Below are 17,528 nucleotides of genomic sequence, written 5' to 3'. Positions count from 1 at the left end.
TTGAATAAATTTCATTGATCTGTATCACTCTGTGTACCCAGATATTCTATATATTTTGAAAACTTTAAAGGATAAGAAAAATAGCAATATTAAGAAGATGTTAGAGGGCCTTATCAATTGCAGGAAAGTTGATAATGCTTTTTGACAATATAATTAAAGATACATCTTGGTTTTCCAGTTCTAATGACTGAATTTTGATGATGTACATAGCAACTTCACATATATTTGACAGCAACATGTCTTTCCACCAGAACTATAATTCATGACCCATCTAAGCCATTCTCTTTCATATTATTATTGAGAAAATTATTTCTTGCTGCTTGTTTTTCCTGAAAATGAACCAGACATAACAATAAATGCATATAAATAATGTAGTTGGATATCTTTATAATGCTGGGGTTGAAATATATTCAAGTCAGACTTAAATGATACCCAAGTTTATAGTATGCTGTTATTAGTCTTCAGTATTAGGTTTCAGGTGGAGGTGGTTTAAACTAGCATAATTGAAATTTTTATTCAAGACATAAATATTCTAATATCTCGTAGTGGCATGGAGGTGACTATGGTTCAGAATGCTATGCCAACAGAGCTCATGTACTACAGGGACCTAGCAAGCTGCAAATAAAAACAAAACTTTGACTTTGGGCCTAGAAATGGAGTCTATGTCTTTCATTTGGGGATTAATCTAAATTCAGAGAAACTCATTATCAGAAGACTGTCAATAAGCTAATGAATTTTAAATGTCGTAAGGAGTACTGACACATGAAGATTTTCTATGAAGTTATGAAAGACTTAAGAGCTACACTGATAAAGAAAAGACTGACATTAATGGAGTCATGGATACCTAAAAGGAAAGTATTTAAATAATAACTGATACTTACATAGAAACTTAAAGTCTGAAAAGTTCTTTACACGGGGCCTCAACTTATCTTCATAACAATCCTTTGATGTAGTTACTATTTCTAAAACTATTGCTGCTACTACAAATAAAAACAATAAGAATAAGAATAATTAATAATAAAAATAATTAACATTTAAAAAGCACATTAAAATTGGCAAACCTTTTTCTTTTTATTTATTTATTTTGGAGGCAATGGGGGTTAAGTGACTTGTCCAGGGTCACGCAGCTAGCTATTAAGTGTCTGAGGCTGGATTTGAACTCAGGTCCTCCTTATTCCAGGGCCAGTGCTCTATCCACTGCACCACCAAGCTGCCCTGTAAACCTTTTTCTACACACACATATATGTATGTGTATATATATTGCATATACATGTTTACATATGGGTGTCCATTATATATGTATATACCAACATGCACACATATATACATGCATGTGCATATATATGTGTATATATAAAATAATATTATATATACATGTGCAAATACAGTTGGATTCTTGTGACAACCCTATGAATGAAGGTCTATTATTATTTCCATTTTACAGATGAAGAACCTGAAACAGAATGGTTAAATGACTTGCCCTGTATCACACAACTAGAAAGTGTGTGAGGCAGGCTTCAAATTTGTTCTTATTAACTTCAAGTCTAGCCTTGTAATCACTAATTATGAGGAAATTGAGGCTCAGAGAAATTAACCAATTTTCCCCAAGTAAGCTAGTGAGTATGATAGGTAAGATTCCAGATCAGTTTGCTATTGATTCTAAGACCAGTATTTTTGCCACTTATAACTCATTACCCTACAGTGTCTGAAAGTTTGTGGAGGCCATGAACAGTCAGGAAAAACAAATCTACATATAGGCTACAATACTTTTTCCTTAAAAGACAGTAACACTGTCCTCAATACTAATTTGATACACTGAACTCTTACTTAAACCACTGACATAACTCCCTAATTACTTAAGTATAAAATCTGAGTGTAGTTGCCTCAGGCTTGATGGACACCTAATTGTTGATCCATCTTTATGCAGAGATGAAAGATGCATCTAATTGAGTTAATGTTGCATCTTTGCTGAATCACCTTTCAATTCAGCTGGGCTTTTTTTTTAAATTATTACTGACATTGAAAAAAAAAATTCTCGTAGTATGATTCTACTTGCTTCTTCCCAGAGAAACATTTCATATGAGAAATAATATTTTAAAAGATAAAAATTACACAAATTTATCAATACATTGAAAAATACTGAAAATATATGTAATGAATCTCACTATGGACATCTCACCTCTGCATAGGAGTGAGAGAAGTATTTCCTATTATTTCTTCTTGGAGGGGGGCGATTTTTCTTTGCAATGTTGCAACATTCATTTTTGATTGTTTTGTGGTTGCTATTCTTTCCAATTTTATCATTGCAGTCATTGGGTATATTGTTTTCTGCTTACTTTACTCTGTATCAGTTCATATAAATCTTTCCATTCTTCTCTTCCATTCTTTATGCATCCTATTTATTGTTTCTTACAGCACAGTAAAATTCAATTGCATTCATGTGCCAGACTTTATCCCTAAAAGGATAGCCATGAACTTTGTTTCCAGTTCTTTGCTACTACAAAAAGATCTGCTATAAGTATTTTGTATATATGGTAATTTCTTGTCAATGACACCTTTGGGCTGTAAACCTAGTAGCAAAATCTATGGATTACAAGTTATGGATATTTTAGTTACTTAATTTGTATGATACCAAAAATATCTTTAAAAATGTTTAAACTAATTCAAAGTTCCACTTGTGATGCATTAGTGTGCCTATTTTCGCATAATCCCTCCAATGTTAACTTTTCTCATCTTTTGTTGTTTTTATCAATTTGCTGAGTGTGAACTAAAACACAGGGATGATTTTATTTGTAATTTTTTTTGCTTTCTTTTAGATGTATTTCTTTTCTTATTAGTGATTTGGAGCATTTGTTCACATGATTATAAATAGTTTTAAATTGTCTTACTGGGTAATAGTTACTGGTTTATATTTTATGTTTGTATGTATGTGTGCAGGTATGTATGCATGTATACATATGCATTCATATCTATCTGTTAGTTATATATAGATCTCTAACACTAAGTTTCTGAGCAATATGATACCTTTTTTTCTTTTTATCATTTGATGACTTTCCATGTTAACATAGATTAGTTCATTTTGTTAGTGCAAAAGATTTTCAATTCAATGCAATAAAAATTATCTATTTTATCTTATTTGCCTCTTTCTCTTCTAGTTGTTTTTTTTAGTTGTCTGATTTTTCTATTTAGCTCACATATCTATATTTTTGAATATGATGCAAAGTGTTGGCATATGCTTAGTTTCTGCCAGACAGCTTTCCAATTTTCCCAGCAGTTCTTATCATATAAGGAGTTCCTTCCTAAATCATTTATATTGGGGAGGGAGTATTGGAGACTGGTATATTGTGCTATATTCCATTGTTTCTGTTTCTCCCATGTCTAGTGTGTTCCAATGATCTAAGAAGAAAGGTAGGAAAGAAAGAAGTTAGGAAGAAAGGAAGAAAAAACCATTTATTAAGTGCCAAATGCATTAGTACTTTACAAATATTATCTCATTTGATTCACACAATACCTGGTAAGTAATGCCATTATTATTCCCATGTTACAGTTGAAGAAACTGAGAAAAAAGAGGTTAAGTAACTTGTTCAGGAGCATATAATAGATGCCAGATGCTAGATTTCAACTCATCTCACTACAGAGCCAGAACTTTATCCACTATGCCACATATTTGCCTCCATTTTTAGATTACTAATTGTTTTTTTTAACCAAAAACAAATGGTTTTAATAACTGCTGTTTTATGACATATTCTGAACTCTGGACCTGATAGTCTGCAAAAAGACTTTTACTTTTTTCCCTTTTTAAAAATTCTAGATATATTTTTTCTAATGAATTTTTCTATTTTATCAAGTCCTGCATATACTTCAGTTGGCATAGCATTAAATGAGTATACTGACCTTGACATTATTATGTTGGTTTAGTACTAAATGTTCTTCCAGCTAGGTAAGTTCATTATTTCTATAAAAAAAGATTATGTAATTAAATATATTCAGTCAGTCAGCCAGCATTTGTTTGGAACTTTCTGTTTGCCAGGAAATGTGTTAAGCCCTGGGAAAACAAAGAAAAGCAAAACTGTAGTTCTTGCTTGCAAAGGAGCAAAGTTTAATGGGTAAGTTAACACGCAAATAGCAATACACAAACAAGATATATACAAGATAAATTTGAAGTAATCTCAGAGGAGAGGCACTGAAATTAAGGACAGAGAAAGTCTTCATGTAATTTTTATAAGACTTTAGCTGAGATTTGAATGGAATCAGAGAAGCTAGGAAATAGTAATGGAGAGAGATATAGTTCCAGGCAGGGAAAGATGGAATGTCTTATGCAAGGGATCACAAAGAGGCCAACATGAATAGATTGTAGAGAATATAGAGGGAAGAAAAGAGTAAGAAGACTGGGAAGATAGGAAGAGGTCATTTTAAAGGCTTTAAATAACAGAGAATCCTATATTTTATATTTGATCTTAGAGGTAATAATGAGGAGGTACTATGGTCAGCCTTAGGCTTTTTACATAACAGTAAAAATAAAACAATATATAAAGTATATAAACATGCTAGCTTAACAAAAAAACTTATACTGATAATTGTATTTTCTTGTTATGGAATGTTTAAAATTCATCAGTTTTCTCTAGAGAGAAGAGAGTATACAGAAGAAGAAAGTGATTGGTATTGTCAAAGGCTTCTAAGAGGTCAAGGATTTTACTTTCTGGTTCTAGGATATCTGGGCAGTTTTCCTTGATAATTGAAATATGGTGTTGAGGCTATCTCTTTTTTTAATTAATCATGGCTTTTTAGTACTCCAATTATTTTTTAATTATCTTTTCTTGATCTATCTTCCAAGTCAATTTTTTTTTGATGAAATATTTCACATTTTCTTCTATTTTTCATGCTTCAGACTTTGTTTTATTATTTCTTGATGTCTAATGTAGTTATTAGCTATCACTTACCAAGTTCTCATTTTTAAGGAATTAATTTTTTTCAGTGAGCTTTTGCATCTCTTTTTTCATTTAGTGAATTGTATTTTTTAAGGTATTATTTTTTGAGTAATTTTTGTGCCACTTTTACCAAGTTGATGCCTCTCTTTTCATAATTTTCTTGCATCACTCTCATTTCTTTTCCCAATTTTTCCTCTAGCTCTCATATTTGAGTTTTAAAATCTTTTTTCAGTTCTTCCAGGAATTTTTCTTGGATTATGTTCAATTCACATTTTTCTTTCAGACTTTTTTGGTAGCTGTTTTGATATTGCTCTCTTTTTTCTAAGTTTGTATCTCGATCTTCCCTGTCAGCATAGTAGCTTTTTATGGTCAGATTATTTTTTTTTTAATATTCGCTCTTTTTTCCAAATTATTTCTTGACTTTTAACTTTATGTTAAAGTTGGGCTGTGCTGCAGGGGTGGAGGGTGGAGGGGGCATTGTTGCAAATTCAGTTTTGTGTGTGTGTGTGTGTGTGTGTGTGTGTGTGTGCATGCTACTATTTTCAGAGCTAGTTCTGGGGTCTGTAGGTTTGTGGTGTTTCCAAAGTGGTATAATCCAAGGATAGTGTGGTCACTGCTCCCCTGTTCTGTGTATTGTTTTTATGCAGGAAAGAATCTTGCTCCCTTGAAATTGCAAGTACTAGTGCTCATTTTGGCCCTAGAACTATAAGGAAGTTTTCTGCTCTCTTGGAGCTGCAAGTGTTAGTGTTCTTTTCTGGTTTGGAACTTAGACCTGGGCCCTTGTTCCCCTGTGGCTGCAAATTGTACTGTTCTTTGCTCTGGATCTTGACCTAGAACTATGTATGGGCAAAGCAACAGGGTCCTATATCTAGTGCCACCAAAGGTTCCACTGTAATCTGTTTCTGTGCAATTTGCCAACCTCCTTACCATTTTTGGGCTGAGAACTCCTGAAGCTCCTGCTACCACTGTGTCAGCTGCCTCCACAGCCTCCTACTCCTGCTCTGTGCTCTGGGCTGACCCTCATCTCAGTGTCACAGATGTCTTCTGCTGACCTTCTAAGTTGTCTTGGGCTGGAAAAAAGTCTCACTCTGACCTTTTGTTGTCTCTGTCACTCCAGAATTCTTTTTGAGGTATTATTTTAAAGTTGTTTGGAGGAAAATGTGGGAGACTTCAACTGAGTGCTTGCCTCTACTTCACCATCTTAGCTCTGCCCCTAATAGACATTTTTTTTAAATTTCAGAAAGAAAACAAAACTAGGACCAGTTGGAGGAAAATGCACAGAGATAGCTACCACCATAATATAAGAAAAAAAATTAACCATTAAAGTTGTTCAGTAATGGAATGAGATACTTCTGAAATGAATGAGTTCCTTATTGAAAGCATTCAAATAAAATGCTATCCACATCCAGAGAAAAAACTATGGAATTTGAATGCAGAGCAAAGCATACTATTTGCTTTTTTTCTTCTGTTTTGTTTTGTTTCTTCTTTTTTGTGGTTCCTCCTATTTTCCAGTTTTCTTTACAACATGACTAATGTGAAAATATGTTTAATAGGAACATATATGTAGAACCTATATCAGATTGTATGCTGTCTTGGGGGGAAGGAGGAGGAGAAGGAGGGGGAGAAAATTTAAAACTCAAAAGCTTGTCTAAGTGAATGTTGAAAACTAAAAAGAAATTAATTAATAAAAAAAATCTGAGCTCTCCTCTTAAAAAAAAGTATTCAAATAAAATTTATCATTTGCCTGGAATAGATTCATGAAGTTGGTGTTATGTTGGATTTCAAGACCCAGAAGATTCCCTCTAACTCAGAGACACATACACACACACACACACACACACACATGTATATGTGTGTCTGTGTGGGTATGATCTCGTGAGGTTTTACTCAGCTACATTTTCCTTTCTTTTTATTTTTTACTAAGAAATCAATATACATCAATAAGCATGAGCATTTAAATATAGTATACAAAGAATAGAAGATTTATATGTGAAAGCATGGACTATTAGGTACAGGATTTTTTGATATATATTAAATTTAACATCAAATTAAGTAATAAAACCGTCCTGCTTGTTGACTTCCTTCTGTTCTCTTTTGTATGTTTCTAATGTTTCACTGATTTTCTTTTACATCATTATTATATATATAGATATATTAATTATATCTATGTATATATATATATATTATTGACTTACTCTGCACCAAAAACTATCTCCCCAACAAAAAGAGAAATAAATAAAAGTCCTTCTTCATATCAAATACATATGATCAAACAAAACATGTTCACACAGTACTTGTGTCTAAAAATGTGTATCTCATTTTGTGTGTCTAGTCCATCATTTCTCTGCCATAAGGAGTGTAGTGTGCTTATACTGAAATCATTATAGATCATTGTATTGATCAAGATATTTAAATATTTCAAAAATTGTTTTACTTTGTAATGTTTTTGCCAGTGTAGAAATCATTCCTTAGGTCTTTCACACTTCACTCTGTACCAGTTGATATGGAAGCCTGATGGATAAAATTCTTAGGTGAAATCTGGAAGATCTGAGTTCAAATCCTGCCTAAAGCATTTAGTCATTTGACCAAGGCCAAGTTAGGTGAAATAAAGTCTATTTTCTGCTCAGTGTTGAGTTTCTTGGTATCTTTTCCTGTGATTGAAGCTATAATTGTTCCACATCTAGTGTATGCTTTAAAAAAATATTTTCCATCTTGATAGTCCTCTCTTTCTGATCCTAATTACTGCCAATGACTTATTTTTCTAAATTACTTTTTATTTCTTTTTTTTCTTTTTCTTTTATCTAACATTAAGGAGATTACTGCTAGGCTAGCAGGAGTTGAATTGCTTCCCTACTCCACACTCTCTAGCCCGATTTCTGCTTTATATCATATCAGATGTAGGGTTTCTGGTGTCTCATCAGACCAAACTCTCATTTCTCAAATTTTTAGCTAAATAAAATTTTACCATGACCCACTGGGGACCACTTTATTTATAGTTCAGGTTGTGCTTTATGTACAGGGTTTCTCTGAAAGAAGAGGATAAGAAGGCCCTCAACATATAATTTGAATCATACATGGAGACACTAGCTTTGCAATCCTAGGCAAGTCGCTTAACTCCAATTGCCTCACCAAAAAAAAAATCATATATGGGACAGGTATTTTTCTACATATTCAGAAAGGCTAAATAAAAGACATATGATAAATATCAACAAAATGATTTAAAATACAAATTGGTAACTCATAACTACTGTTATACTCTTCTGGAAGGCTGATACTTAAATCTTGTTATAGATATTTGTATATGCATATATTGTGTCCTCCAAAAGAATGCATATCCCTTGTTTTGCATACTTTTCTACCTAGCAGAGTGCTTGGCGTGTGAAAATTCTTGACGATTAATACTGTGTGTGTGTGTGTGTGTGTGTGTGTGTGTGTGTAACCTGCAGACTAAGACTGAAGCTCTGCGTTTTCACATACTGAATTCAGTCTTAGAAGCTTCTCACATATTCCTTTTTGCTCATGTCACTCCCCAGCATTTCCCTTCAGAATGTCAGATTATTGTTTACATCTAGGTCCCTATAAAGGAGAAAGAGTTCCCATGCAATCACTTAGACTTATAATACGCTAAAGAAAAGCTAAACTTTAAGTCACCTAACAGCAAATGCAAAACATAAAATATTCATTCAAATTCCAGCCCATATATGTTTCTAGCATTTCTCTAGTGAAAATTCACCTATGGAGTGAGTGGGGGACAACTATTAGAAAATCTCTGCCTCTCCTTTCTGAGGTCTCTAAAATCACCTCCAAACTTAGTGTATCACCCTGTTTCAGTCCTGGATCTCCACAGCAAGAGAAAACGGGAGAGGCTGTAGGAATTTGAATGCTTTCTCTCAGTGAGTCCCATCTCCCGCATGGAATTATCTACCATTAACAATTCTACTACCCTAAAGAAAAACCTCCATAGAAGGGGAAAATTTTCAAGGCTTCCAGAGAGTTGACTCCTTTCCCCTGTACCCATACTGTTTATATAACTCATTGAAGATAGTGTCTTGTTTAAGGCATCCACATTACTGCCTCTATCAACTTGTATTTCTCTAATCTGGTTCCCACATCATCACAGGCTCTCACTTAGTCACAGAACTTAGCATTATAAAAGAGGTAGACTGTGATATAAAGGAAAAAGTGTTGAAATTGGAGTCTGAGGACCTGGGATTGAATCCTTTCTCTGCCATTAACTGTGTAGGGCTACAGGCAAATCACTAAAACTATCTGACACCTTAGTTCCTTCATCTGTAAAATGAAGAGTTTGGTCAAGATAATCTCTAAGGTCCCTTCCAGTTCTAAAGACTAAGAATTATTTATTCTCTTAAGGGAGGTTGGTCTTGGAATTTGACACTTTCCAAGTATTTGGTGATCCTCCTTAATTCCATGGTTTCCTCTCTTGCTTTTGCATGGATACTCTAAGAAAGTTCCCAACCACTATTGAAGGAGAAATAAAATACTAAAAAACTATGCAAGGTCGAGTTAAAATGGATGTACTCTTCCGTTCTTGTGACAGCTATTTGTTGTCCTTCTATAGAAGACTTGGCGTTTTTATCTAACAAGACTTCTTTCACTACTGTAAAAGTCGTTGGTCATTTTGTTTCATCTCTTGCCCTTCAACAGAGGATGTTTTCTCTGTTGAATAATAAATTTAGCCAGCTGCATTTCAGATTCTCTACCCCACTAAATGATTCCTCTCTTTCTCTACTCTTTGCTCTCCTGTGAAATGGTTTATTTATCTATACTAAATTGCTGCAGAAAGCTGCAGATTAGCTGTTTATTCTAATATAAACTGAAAAATTACAATTTTTTAAAAGAGATCTAGGAATCTGAATCTACTTTTATCAAAAGCTGATTCCTTAACATGCTAATAATTAATCTCTTTGCTTTCAGTTTGACCTTCTATCTTTTACCCCCAGATACACACACACACACAAACACACACACACATACTTACTAACTCAAACATATAATTTATATACATAATATATATGCATACACACATATGATCTGTGTATGTGTAATCAGTTCAAAGTTACTATTCCTTATGGTTCCACTTAGCATGCCTTTTAAATTCCCAGTCCAAAATACCATGTCCTGGACCACTATCCCCTACATGTATTACCTTCCTCTATTAAATTTAGGTTACTTGAGGTCAGAAGATGTCTTACTTTTTTTTATTTCTATTCCTACCCTTGGCATCATAACTGGCATATAATAAATTCTTTTAAAAATTTTCTCATTCATTTATTATTATGTAAAGGAAAAATCAACTTATAAACTGAAAGTTGAAGCTATTTATAAAATCAAAAGACGTGTTATTTTAAAAAGGAGATTTATAATTCAAAGAATGGGTGAGCTATTAGATTTAGAAGAGACCTCAGGGATAATTTAGTCTGACCCTTTCATTTTACTTATAAGTAAATAGACTCAGAAAGATAAAAATGCCTTACTAAAATCATCTGGATAGGAAGTGACAAAGTAGATATTCAAAGGGAGGTCTTGACTTCAAAAAGTCATTTTTCTGTTATACCATGTAATATAGCTTTATGCAGCTATTCTCAAGATTCTTAACAAAGGTTGTTGGGAAAAGCATATTGCGGCTAAGTCTCTCTGGTAACTAAATCCTTGTCCTCAAAATGCTCCCATCTTATGTCAAATTTTAAATTAAAGAGTCATGTTATCCAGAGACCCCAGTATAGGATTTTCACTACAGTGAAGAAGCAATGGTAATCTAAAAAAAAATCAACTTGTAAATAGATTATATACTTAAAGACATTACAAAGAAAAAAATTTATAGTTTTTGATTAACTCAGAAAAACCTAAAAACTTCTACAATAGAAAAAATTTTATTAAACTTTTTGCCCTTTTTAATATCTGTGAAATGCCAGAAGGGCAATGAAATAGCATTTCAATGAAATAGCAACCAATATGAAAGAAAATAGGACATAAACTGTTATTGATTTAGAAAGAGGCCTATTATTCTCAATGTTCTAGTGTAGCCCATAAACCTTGTATATAATTTTATACCACAAAGTGTTAAGTTGGGAAGTTTTTGGTGTTTTTAAACTTAGTGTGTGGTAATGTTTATGGAGTAAACATAAACAAGAAAATAAAGTGAATGTTTTGAACATTTTTATTCTGTTTAAGACCATTTTTCTTGCCATTAGCCAATATAAAATTTAGTACTATAAAAAATAGCCTGGAATTGAATATATTCCTGGAAAAGGGGAGAGCACAGCATGTATATAGTCAAATGCAAGTTTTAAAGAGATGAGTATTGATGTCTTTTCCAAAATAAGAAATGCTGCCATTTAATAGCATTTGAATACACATCTGACTCATAATATATTTTCCACTAAACCAGGCTGTCTTTTTGTAAAAGGAAAAGCAAAGACTGAAGCAAAAACTTAACATGTTCACTTTTACTGAGTCCACTGTGACATTGCCCGTTATAAATAATCACCTACTTATTGCATATGACTATTGCATATTACAAATGAAATTTGGGGCAAATACATAATGAATTTTATGCAGAAATATCTGTCTCTTTGTCTCATATATTGGTGATGTATTGAATCACAAAATAAAAGAAACTGATAGTTGAAAAGGATCATAGATGAGATTTAATTCTCTCATTACAAAGATGAATGAACTGAGATGCAGAGATCACAATATTTTTTTCTGCTCCCTCTTCTAAAATGAAAATATATTATCTTTATTTACATTGAGTTTTCAATTATACATAGCAATTCCTTCATTCTTTTCATTAACTTCTTGTTAGAAAACCTAACATTACATTTGTATAATGGAGCCACTATAGCAGTAATTCCAAAATTACTCCTTTCTTAACATACTCTCAATTCCATCTCCAATCCAATTTTTTTGTAGTAGATGTCCGTGTCTCCCACCTTACTGAAAACTAAAAACAAAAACAGAAAAAACGGGTCATTTAACTGAACTCTCTTAACTTTTGTTGTTCATGCCTCAAATACCTGTTTCACATGAAGGAAGGAAGGAACAAACGAAAAATTAAAAAAAAAAACTAAGCAATTCCTATTCACTAGACACTACAATAAGAATTCTGTTTACATAAATATGACCAGAAGAGCTTATATTCAAATAGGTAAAAATAACATATTAGAGAAGTATTGATCAAGGAAGGATGTTTTTCACCCAAGAAGTCACAGGGATGGTGAGTGGAGTCATAGGGCAATGTATCAATATGCCCCTTTTTGGAATGGCTATGTTAATTTTTCCAGAGGAAAGTACTTTCAGGGGGTGGGAGTGGGGACAGCAGTTTCCTCGGTCAGATTCTAGGGGACCAGTAGAAGATAAAGAATAGAGCAAGGAAGCTACATGTCATGAAAGTAGCTATAGTGCATGTAGTTCCTCTCCTATCTCCCCTTCCCAAGCTTAATCTCTCAACCTGGGTTTTTAAACTCAGCCAAACCAGACAATTCACCATTTCTTGATTTCATCCTGCCCTTTTCCATTTGCATATTAGATCCACATAGAAGGCAGTGGCCTCCTCTGACACTGTAGAAATCCTTCCCTCCCTTCAATGCCTTGCTCACAGGCCACCTTTTCCATAAGATTTTTCCTATTTTCCTTGACTAGATGGAATTTCTTTCCTCTGTAATGTCTTATAAGCACTATGTTTGAATTTCCTTCATACTTTTCATAGTATGCCTTTGCCCTTCCCCCGTCCCAAACACACACACACACACACACACACACACACACACACAATGAGTCTCTGAAGTAATGATTTTATTTTCTTTCATCTTTGTATCTTGAACACAGTACATTGCATATGGTAGGCATTTAATAAACAGTTCTGAAAATAAGTGAAAATAATAATTAACTATTGAAGGAATATAAGGGGCATGCTGGGTGAACAAAACATTGAGGAAAAAGAGAAAATAAATTTCTGTTTAGAATAGGATAATATATAGAATATATATAGAATAGGATGATACCACATTTTCTTTCATAATAGCATATTCCTGACACATAGAGGATATGTGACTGGGCAACTCACTTAATCTATGTCTAATATCTCAGAGCTTTAAGGTGGTAACCTAGACTGTAGAAATATCCCAAGGGGATTCCCTATACAAACAAAATCAAGAGTCTAGTCCTTATCCCCATGGTCACAAATTTGGACTGGCAAAGCCCTTGAAAGATATGTGTTACTAGTAAGACAAGGGATTGAAGTGACTTGGGTGAAAAATGACAATGACACTCATGGATAGGGGGTCCTCAAACTTTTCAGATTTTGACTGATGATCATCAATCCCTCCAAAGTGACTTTGAGAGGGATTTGTGAGGGATGTCTGGTCTCCACCACTATTCAAAGTTGAGCCATTTCAAAAAGTTGGGAATATTTAAATGACTTTTGAAGTTACAGTCATCTCTCCATTATATAAATGTAAAAGAAATAATATAAAAGTTTTTGTTGTTTTGAATGCTTTTAAAACTGTTTTTTAATATAGATATGTTGAACAGTCAGCAAATTCACCTCAAACAAAACACGACTATGACACACTCTGCAGGTTAAAGAAGAACAAAGCAGTGTCCAGTTTCCCTGTCTCCATTCTCTGTTCAAATTCATTTCACTCAAAAGCTCTCTACTACTGAAGAAGATAGTCTGTCAGCTGTGAAGTACTAATTTAGGGTGAACTGTGCCCTCTCAAAATCTTCCCTAGAACAGGAAACTTCCCTGCTGGGATAAAAGCTGTATGCAAAATAAGATGAAATAAAAGGAGGGGAATATGCAAAGTAGGCAAGCAATTTTACACAATGGGCAATGATCCAGAATCTCAAAAGCAAAACTGACCTAAAATAACACTGTGTGTATAACCTACCAGTGGATAATCTGGATTTGACTGAATTTCAGTCCCCATATTTAGACCTGGTCAAAGGATTAAAAACATAAAGAAGAAAATCTCAAAGGAAAAAATTATGTCTTGCCCTATGTCAGAGAGAAGGGGAAAAGGATAAATATTTCCCACATTAATTTTTTTAAGTCCCTGATAGAAAATGCAATGATGGATGCTGCATCCAGGCAAAGCTTAGAGAAACACACATTTCCCCTGGTTTGGTTATATTCCATAAAAATACTTTAAAAGATTACAAGCTGCAGTCTCATTGTGAAAGTTTTATTGCTGGGCTGGGTTATATCGCAAGGTATGAACACTGACTTCTCCTTAGCCAGCTATTTATTTTGAAGATCCATTTTTTGTGTGCCCATCTATGAGAGTCCCTAATGAGATGTGCTTATCAGCGAATCTTGTTTTCCATATCAGTTTTCTTAGAAAGGGCACCGGTGTGGGAGCATTACAAATGATGAAAAAAAGTTGCTTTTTTTAAAATTTCTGAACATTGGCATACAACCATTTTTAGCATTGAAAAAGGGTATCATGAATGTAATAAAACTTACAAAGCAATCTTTTAAGGGTGGCATTGATGAAAAATACTGACGTTTTCTTTTTCTGAAATGATTTAGACTGTAGAAACATCAATAGAGGGCACTAATAGGCTGTTCTACAATGCATGATCCTTGTTTGTGACAATGAAACCTCCACAGAGAGCAAGTCTTCCTCTTTGAGAGAGTTAAAAATGCAGCATTGGAAAAAAAAAAAGCTTCACATGTCTGCAATGAACAAGACAACTGAGTAATCTACCTAACCCCTTCAAAGGGGATTTATTTTTCCTACTATCAGGACTTCTCTATTAGCATAGGGTTATTATTTGACTATATTTAATTTTGTTTTTATCCTTGCCTCTTTTAAATAAATTCATTTAAATTTTTAGAGCAGTAACTCACAAAAACAAAGTAGAATGACCAGCTAGTGCACTAGCTTAGGTAATCAACTGTTGATTAGCTACAAAAATGGTCATTAATATTAGTGTGAATATTCCCAAACAAGAAAAGTATAAAGAATGATGATTGACCCTGAAATATATCCACACTAACTTCAAAGTTTAAGAGACTCACCCGTTTTACTTAGTAATGGGGGTATAATGACAAAGAGAATGGGATAAATTATTTGTCCTCTCTTTGGAGATACACATAATACACACACACACACACACACACACACACACATGAACTCATTCCACATGAGTCCAAAACTGGAACCACCTTCTGGAAAAGGATATCCTAAACCCCCTAGAATAGTGGATCTTATTTACATTTGACTATGGGGGGAAAAGAATTGAGGGAATGGGAGTACACAACTAACTACATTCTACCTATACACAAAATTAATGATGTAAGTAGAGAAAGGTAGGTGGAAGAACTGTTTTAAACTTAGTATAAAGAAAGTATTATGATGAAAGTTTTGCCTATGTGATATAATATAGACTCATTTCTCCTCTCATCCCCCAATAATTTCCATGTATTCACCGATCCCTAAAATTTCCTTATTACAGCTTCATTGTCTTCAAGCGAAATGGATTCAGAAAACCTACATTCAAATACTGGCTTCAAAACCTACTCAGTGTGTGTGTGTGTGTGTGTGTGTGTGTGTGTGTGTGCACATGTGCATGTCTATGTGTATGTAAAGGTATGAGAAAGAAAGAGCAAGGACAGAGACAGAGAGAGTATGTGTATGGCGGGGGGGTCCTGAGTTTTCTTCTCTCTTCAAGAGAGATATGAATTTTCACTATCTACCAATCTACTCATCTATCTACTACATGGAGCTATGCCAGAAAATTAAAGAAAATGAATAAAAAAATACATTCAGTAATTTCAAAGTTCCAAGTAAACGTGAGATTATATACTGTTATCCCATTGGGTAGTGATGAGGGAAGTAATTTGTAAACTTCAAAGTTTTAATAAATATTTGAGTCATTGTGAACAATTTTAGAGGGAGGGAAGCATTTGAAGAGAGGAGGACCTAGTAAAAACAACTAAGTAGGAGAATCATTACATTCCTGCTTACACCGATAACTATTCTAATAAGGACCTAGAAAGAGCTCTAGACTGAGTAGAGATAGATAAATTCAAAGATAAGATATAATTAGTCATTTTTCTAGCCCAGGTCAGAATAAAATGATAATCAGAGGTTTATGGGCACTGCTGAGGGGATCCAGCCCAGACATGGCCTCTGTACAGAACCCACAGGCACTACTAGGGCAAAGAGCATCATGTTTCCAGTAAGAACTAGACCTGAGATGTGTATCATGCAGAGAGAAGGAATAGGAGTCAGTCTGTAACAGTATTTGTCACCAAACCAGGGGCCCTGTGGATGTACCTTGGACCAAGAGGACCTAAATTTAGTCATGGGTATTGACCTTCAGCTTTTTACCATGGAAAGGAACTCTGGATCTACCTTACTGTGGATCTAGCTCAGACCTGACTGGAGTCTCTGAATCAGAAAAGAATCAGGAACAGAAGCAAATAGCAACATTTTCACTCTGACCTGGAAGTGGGGTCATAGTTTCAGCCCACAGATGCAAGCTGAGGCTTGCTGATGAATGCCCAGGCAGCTAGCTTAGACAAAGGGGGGTGGTGAAGAAACCTATAGTTTTGTCATTCTAAGCCTACACAGACTTCCAGTTGGGTGACAAGATCTGAGGCCCAATGAAATCTGCTAAACCTCCCAAAAGGTGCAAACTTACATTAGTGTTTCCCAAACCCAAATCAGTGTCAAGAGTTTGTGAAATTCAGAATGGGGTAAGATTATACAATTTAGTGAGAGATTTCAGATGTTCAACCTGAACCATTTGTGAGATATTTAAAGACAACATGAAGAAAGTAGCAGTAGGACCATCAGGACCAAAAAAAAAAAAAAAAAAGACTCAATCGTTTATTTTCAAGAATGTGTAGAGCCTGTCCCAAACACAAAGTGTAAATTAAAGAAGAAGCCTGAAAAAATGAACAAAAAAACAAACAATACTAACAATAAACACACACATACACACATAGAAAAAAAAGAGACATAACATGATATAAGGTTTTTGTGGTGCCAGGGAAAACAAAAACACAAATCTAGCAAAAGAGAATGATTCAAAAACATCTACAAACAATGCCTGAAAGAAAAATACAACTTGGACATAAGGACAACTAAAATTCTTGGGAGCAATAAAGCAAGAGGATTTTTTTCTCTCTCCTAAATTTTAAAATGTTACTATAACATACAGTTTGTATTGAGAGCTCACCACTTTTTCATTTTTAAAATTTTTTTTATTAATACATTTATTTTTAGTTTTCAACATTTCCTTCCACAAGATTTTGAGTTTCAAATTTTCACTCATTTCACCTCTCCCCCCACCCCAAGATGGCATGCATTCTGAATACCCCTTCCCCCAGTCTGCCTTCCCTTTTATCTCTCCCCCACTTCTCGCATCCCCTTCCCCTTCTATTTTCCTGTAGGGCAGGATAGATTTCTGTACCCCATTTCCTGTATTTCTTATTTCCCAGTTGCATGTGAAAACATTTTTTTAAACATGTGTTTTTAAAACTTTGGGTTCCAAATTTTCTCCCTTCCTCCCTCCCCACCCACCCTCATTGAAAAGGCAAGGAACTCAATATAGGTTACACATGTG

The sequence above is a fragment of the Vombatus ursinus genome, unplaced genomic scaffold, assembly GCF_900497805.2.
Source record: "Vombatus ursinus unplaced genomic scaffold, bare-nosed wombat genome assembly UNPS02014805.1, whole genome shotgun sequence".
NCBI classification, from domain to species: Eukaryota; Metazoa; Chordata; class Mammalia; order Diprotodontia; family Vombatidae; genus Vombatus; species Vombatus ursinus.
The sequence above is the reverse complement of the archived record's forward strand: the minus strand, read 5'-3'. Positions refer to the sequence as shown.